The following is a 6,949-nucleotide window of genomic DNA, read 5'->3' on the forward strand; positions in this document are numbered from 1 at the left end:
AATCGTCGTCGTCGTCGTCGTGCTCTTCTCGGGCTACTTCGATGTCGTCGGTTATTTATCATTATTTATTATGATAATGAATGAAAAAAGTCAACCGTAAGAGTCTATCGCGTCTAACGCGATCGAATCGATACGGTACGACGAACCTCGTTTCGAAGCGACGACGAACGAAGACAACGTCGTCGTCGTCGTCGTCGTCGTTGCTAGAAACGAGAATCGAGTTAAATGAGAGAAACTTACGGCGAAGGTGTCGCGTTCGCGCAAGCACGCACGGACGTGTCGTCGTCGTCGTCGAGAATAATCTATGTTAGCTCCCTGGTTGATCCTGCCAGTAGTTATATGCTTGTCTCAAAGATTAAGCCATGCATGTCTCAGTGCAAGCCGTATTAAGGCGATACCGCGAATGGCTCAATATATCAGTTTTGGTTCCTTAGATCTTACTCAGTTACTTGGATAACTGTGGTAATTCTAGAGCTAATACATGCAATCAGAACTCTGACCAGTGATGGGATGAGTGCTTTTATTAGATCAAAACCAATCGACGGAGGGCGTCTCGTCCGAAGTCGTTAATTTTGATGAATCTGGATAACTTTTGCCGATCGCATGGTCCAGTACCGGCGACGCATCTTTCAAATGTCTGCCTTATCAACTTTCGATGGTAGTTTCTGCGACTACCATGGTTGTCACGGGTAACGGGGAATCAGGGTTCGATTCCGGAGAGGGAGCCTGAGAAACGGCTACCACATCCAAGGAAGGCAGCAGGCGCGCAAATTACCCACTCCCGGCACGGGGAGGTAGTGACGAAAAATAACGATACGGGACTCTTTCGAGGCCTCGTAATCGGAATGAGTACACTTTAAATATTTTAACGAGGAACAATTGGAGGGCAAGTCTGGTGCCAGCAGCCGCGGTAATTCCAGCTCCAATAGCGTATACTAAAATTGTTGCGGTTAAAAAGCTCGTAGTTGCATTTGTGCGCCGCGCTGTCGGTGCACCGCATCCGCGGTGATACTGACACGTTTGCGGAGCATATCGTCGGTGAGCCGGCGGTAAAACGCCGGTTCAATATCAAAATCCTATCGCGGTGCTCTTCGGTGAGTGTCGAGGTGGGCCGACAATTTTACTTTGAACAAATTAGAGTGCTCAAAGCGGGCTCAAAATGCCGCTTGAATATTTCGTGCATGGAATAATAGAATATGATCTCGGTTCTATTTTGTTGGTTTTCAGAACTCCGAGGTAATGATTAATAGGGATAACTGGGGGCATTCGTATTGCGACGTTAGAGGTGAAATTCTTGGATCGTCGCAAGACGAACATCAGCGAAAGCATTTGCCAAAGGTGTTTTCATCAATCAAGAACGAAAGTTAGAGGTTCGAAGGCGATTAGATACCGCCCTAGTTCTAACCGTAAATATGTCATCTAGCGATCCGCCGACGTTACTACAATGGCTCGGCGGGCAGCTTCCGGGAAACCAAAGATTTTGGACTCCGGGGGGAGTATGGTTGCAAAGCTGAAACTTAAAGGAATTGACGGAAGGGCACCACCAGGAGTGGAGCCTGCGGCTTAATTTGACTCAACACGGGAAATCTCACCAGGCCCGGACACCGGAAGGATTGACAGATTAATAGCTCTTTCTTGATTCGGTGGGTGGTGGTGCATGGCCGTTCTTAGTTGGTGGAGCGATTTGTCTGGTTAATTCCGGTAACGAACGAGACTCTAGCCTGCTAAATAGGCGTCGTCATTTAGGTGTGCCCGATTTCGGTCGAGCAACTCACTGGCGGCGTATTAAAATTCTTCTTAGAGGGACCGGCGGCTTCGAGCCGCACGAGATTGAGCAATAACAGGTCTGTGATGCCCTTAGATGTCCTGGGCCGCACGCGCGCTACACTGAAGGAATCAGCATGTTCTCCCTGGCCTAGAGGCCCGGGCAACCCGTTGAAACTCCTTCGTGCTGGGGATTGGGGTTTGCAATTATCCCCCATAAACGAGGAATTCCTAGTAAGCGCGAGTCATAAGCTCGCGTTGATTACGTCCCTGCCCTTTGTACACACCGCCCGTCGCTACTACCGATTGAATGATTTAGTGAGGTCTTCGGACCGACACGCGGTGGCTTCACGGCCGTCGGCGTTGCTGGGAAGTTGACCAAACTTGATCATTTAGAGGAAGTAAAAGTCGTAACAAGGTTTCCGTAGGGGAACCTGCGGAAGGATCATTAACGTACGTTTATCTATCTCGAATTCTGTTTCGTCTCTGTGCGGATCGAGCTCTTCTCTGTATACGAGCGAGATAAATAGTGCAGCACGAAAGAGCAATGAGAGTGCCGATATACGACGATATAATAAAACAATAACAATAACAACAACCAAAAAGAATCATAATACGAAAAAATGCGAATTCGATCGGTGGATCGCATTATCGTTTCTCCGACGACGACGACGACTACGTCGTCTTCGTCTAGGCGTTCGTTGATATACGAGTCGTCATCGCCTTCGACGTTAGTATCATCACGTATGAAAATAACGATATTCGCAAAAAAATATATAAATACAATACGTATCGCTGAAGCGTCGTCATCGAATCGATATACGTATATATATTAAAACGTAGTATTATAAAAAGAGATACGAACATAACGATCGTCGTAAGACGTATGTAATCGTGTACTTTCAATTCGAATGTGGACGTCGTATGTACGCGGCGAACGTAACTAGCGAGAACGCTAGCTAACGAACATCGAAGTTGCACGCGTGCAGTCTTCACTCGTCGTTACCGTAGTCGTCTTCGTTATACCTGTGTACGTAGACCGGCAAGAATCCGCGCCGCGAGTCACATGTATAATATATATACGACACTGTATACGTTTCGAGTTCAAGACTCTCGTCGCTCTTCGTTTTCGTTTTCGTCTTTCGTTCTTCGTCTACGTCTACGTCTACGTCTACGTTACGCGTCGTCGTCTCCGTTCGATTACGAGTCTCGTCATCGTTTACATCGATCGGTCGTTATGTGAGTGTCGATTTGAATTCGTTTTTGAATTTAATATGATATCGATCCGTGGTGACGTCGATGTGTTTTCGTGTTTTGTGTTTTATGCGTTATATCATATTTTCATAGAGGCCTCGTGCTTTCGATCGATACGTGCGATGATGCGTTTCACACGCTCTCCTAGACGATGATACGATGATCGACGATCAGTCAGTCAGTCGATCGGTCAGTCGGCGGGGATACGAGAAGCGTCCGCTGAAAGTTTCGTTTGTTTTTTTCGTAAAATGAAATAAAACAAAATGCGGTTCGGCGTTCGTATGTCGTTCGGATGCGAGACGACGACTCCGAATATAATAAAAACGGGGTCGTTCAACGCGTCCCTTCTGATGTTTCGACGTCGGTTTCTCGAGGAAAGCACGATGTTGTCGTCTTTCGATAGCGCATCGTCATCTTCAAATAACGTATATTTTTTTTTAATTTTTTTTTTTTAATATTTTTTTTTTTTTAATTTTTATTTATATACTGAAAAGAAATAAAAAAAGAAAAAAAAAAAAAATTTAAACAAACTAATATCACGGGCGTGTATAGAATCGCTTCAGTGATCGTAGAAACTAATCATCATGAAAATAAACAATTACCCTGGACGGTGGATCACTTGGCTCGCGGGTCGATGAAGAACGCAGTTAACTGCGCGTCATAGTGTGAACTGCAGGACACATTTGAACATCGACATTTCGAACGCACATTGCGGTCCGTGGAGAAACATCCAGGACCACTCCTGTCTGAGGGCCGGCTGTATAAAAATATATACCACACTGTTCAATGTTTAATGTGTATATAGTTTTTCGTAATGTTAAACTTTTATACGTTATTCTCGAACACATGACGGTATCCGTTTTAGAGTTCGTTCGTATTCGTATTCGTATACGAACCGACTCTCTCTCGGTCCGTTCAAATATTTCAATACGACGTGTATGTATGTTTATGTACCATGCGTGTTCGTGTATATTACAAAATTTTTGTATTTATATACGGTTCGTGTGTACGTTTACGTCACGGAGTTTCGTTATGCGCGATGTGTGAGAGACCGAGAGCGTCGCTCGCTCTACCGATTCGTACGTCTACGTCGTCTACGTCGTCTACGTCGTCGTCGTCGTCTTCGTCGATCGGTCTAGTCGAGAGCGCGCCCCCATCTCCGACCTTTCGATCGTCGTTCTATCGTTCGATCAAAGAGGGTAATCGGATATATGAGGGCCGATCTCTTCTAGTCTAGTGAGAGAGCGAGAGTTCGTACGTTTCTCGTTATCGAACATCGATCGAACGTATATCGATAAAACAGCTCCGTTTTCGTTACGACGTATACACATAAAGCGCGCATTGCGTACGTGATGACATGTAAACGTCGTATTCGTTTTCGAGGCGTGTCGTTTCGTGTCGCGTCGCGTCGTGTCGTCTCTCGTGTCTGTGTTATCATTATATACACAGACGGCGGGGTGGCGAACGAACGAACGAACGCGCGCACGTGCGTGCACGCGCGATAACGAATAGTAGGCGGACTCGACGTCCGAAGAGCGCGTCGACGCCGACGTCGGAACGGACGGATGATGATGAAGATCTCGTCTCGTCTCGTCTCGTCTCGACGAAAGCGGCGCCGTCGCGTTGACGGATATCGCGTCTGCCTCGTTTTTTTTTTATCGTTGGCCTCAGATCAGGGAGGATCACCCGCCGAATTTAAGCATATTAGTAAGCGGAGGAAAAGAAACTAACCAGGATTTCCTTAGTAGCGGCGAGCGAACAGGAAATAGCCCAGCACTGAATCCCGCGGTTGTAACGATCGCGGGAGATGTGGTGTTCGGGAGGTATCGCTTTCTCGTCGTCGCCACTCCTGTCCAAGTTCGTCTTGAACGGGGCCGTTTTCCCGTAGAGGGTGCCAGGCCCGTAGCGACGGAGCGAGACGGCGAGAGGTACGCTCCTCAGAGTCGGGTTGCTTGAGAGTGCAGCCCTAAGTGGGTGGTAAACTCCATCTAAGGCTAAATATTACCGCGAGACCGATAGCGAACAAGTACCGTGAGGGAAAGTTGAAAAGAACTTTGAAGAGAGAGTTCAAGAGTACGTGAAACCGTTCAGGGGTAAACCTGCGAAACTCGAATGAACGAACGGAGAGATTCATCGTCATTCGACGGCGTACGGGCGCGCGCCTCGATGTCGCGCATACGTGTCCCCTAGCGGGTTCGTCGTGTGTGACACGGGTCGCGTCCGTCGACGTTCGTCGACGGCGTGCACTTCTCTCTCAGTAATACATCGCGACCCGTTCGATGTCGGTCTAAGCGCCGTTCGGGAGTCCAGTCGTGTTCGTGTTCGCGCACGCACTATTGGACCGTGACGGTGGCCGACCGGCCGTCGGACGGTAGTACAAAATCGTACATATAATACGAATCGCGCACGCGTCTCACGCGCGTCCGGCCCGACGCAAGCGAACGTCGTCCGTCGATTTCCTGCCCGAGTGCGGACGTCGACGCGGCGTTGCTGTCGTCGCTGCCGTGTTTTGTCTCGGACTGTGCGCGTATCCGTCTGCGATGATTCATTTTCGGGCACTCGCAGGACCCGTCTTGAAACACGGACCAAGGAGTCTAGCATGTGTGCGAGTCATTGAGATATTTAAAACATAAAACTGAAAGGCGCAACGAAAGTGAAGGCGCGCGCGCGCTAAACACGCGCGCACGCTCAGGGAGGATGGAGCTTCGGTCTCGATCGATCTCTCGCACTCCCGAGGCGTCTCGTTTCCAATCCGTGAATGCAGGCGCGCTCTGAGCACAGATGCTGGGACCCGAAAGATGGTGAACTATGCCTGGTCAGGTCGAAGTCAGGGGAAACCCTGATGGAGGACCGTAGCGATTCTGACGTGCAAATCGATCGTCGGAACTGGGTATAGGGGCGAAAGACTAATCGAACCATCTAGTAGCTGGTTCCGTCCGAAGTTTCCCTCAGGATAGCTGGCGTCGATAATTAACAGTCCCATCCGGTAAAGCGAATGATTAGAGGCATTGGGGCCGAAACGACCTCAACCTATTCTCAAACTTTAAATGGGTGAGAACTCCGGCTTACTCGAACGATGAAGCCGGAGATCTGATGACGGTGCCAAGTGGGCCAATTTTGGTAAGCAGAACTGGCGCTGTGGGATGAACCAAACGTAGTGTTAAGGCGCCTAAAAAACGCTCATGGGACACCATGAAAGGCGTTGGTCGCTCATGACAGCAGGACGGTGGCCATGGAAGTCGGAATCCGCTAAGGAGTGTGCAACGACTCACCTGCCGAAGCAACCAGCCCTGAAAATGGATGGCGCTGAAGCGTTTTGCCTATACACTACCGTTACGGGCACGTGCGACGTTGTACGTTTGCGTCATTATGCCGTAACGAGTAGGACGTGCGCGGCGGAGTGCGCAGAAGGGTCTGGGCGTGAGCCCGCTTGGAGCCTCCGTCGGTGCAGATCTTGGTGGTAGTAGCAAATACTCCAGCGAGGCCCTGGAGGACTGACGTGGAGAAGGGTTTCGCGTGAACAGTAGTTGCTCGCGAGTCAGTCGATCCTAAGCTCAAGGAGAGATCTTATGTCGATGTGGCGTGTTTTTTTTTTATGTATGTATATATATATAAACTGAATAACGCCCTTCGAGCGAAAGGGAATCCGGTTCCTATTCCGGAACCCGGCAGCGGAACCGTTTCAATAATCGTTCCCTCGTTTCAAAGCGAGTGTTCGACGGGGTAACCCAAAGTGGCCTGAAGACGCCGCCGAGGGGTCCGGGAAGAGTTTTCTTTTCTGCCTGAGCGTTCGAGTTCCATGGAATCCTATAGAAGGGAGATATGGTTCGGAACGCGAAGAGCACCGCATTTGCGGCGGTGTCCGGATACTCTCTGCGGACCTTGAAAATTCAGGTGAGGGATGTACGTGGAGATGTCGCGCCGGTTCGAC

The 6,949-nt window shown here is 49.2% G+C and overlaps 2 non-coding genes across 2 annotated transcripts; both read left to right on the forward strand.

Moving 5' to 3' along the window:
- Positions 1–312: 312 nt before the first annotated feature.
- LOC126780858 (small subunit ribosomal RNA) lies at positions 313–2,215 on the forward strand. The gene has a single exon (XR_007670580.1). It is a non-coding gene; the product is annotated as a small subunit ribosomal RNA (ribosomal RNA).
- A 1,402-nt stretch (positions 2,216–3,617) lies between these two features.
- Positions 3,618–3,774, forward strand: LOC126780857 (5.8S ribosomal RNA). The gene has a single exon (XR_007670579.1). It is a non-coding gene; the product is annotated as a 5.8S ribosomal RNA (ribosomal RNA).
- Positions 3,775–6,949: the final 3,175 nt, after the last annotated feature.

This window comes from Nymphalis io, unplaced genomic scaffold (genome assembly GCF_905147045.1).
Source record: "Nymphalis io unplaced genomic scaffold, ilAglIoxx1.1, whole genome shotgun sequence".
Taxonomy (NCBI): Eukaryota; Metazoa; Arthropoda; class Insecta; order Lepidoptera; family Nymphalidae; genus Nymphalis; species Nymphalis io.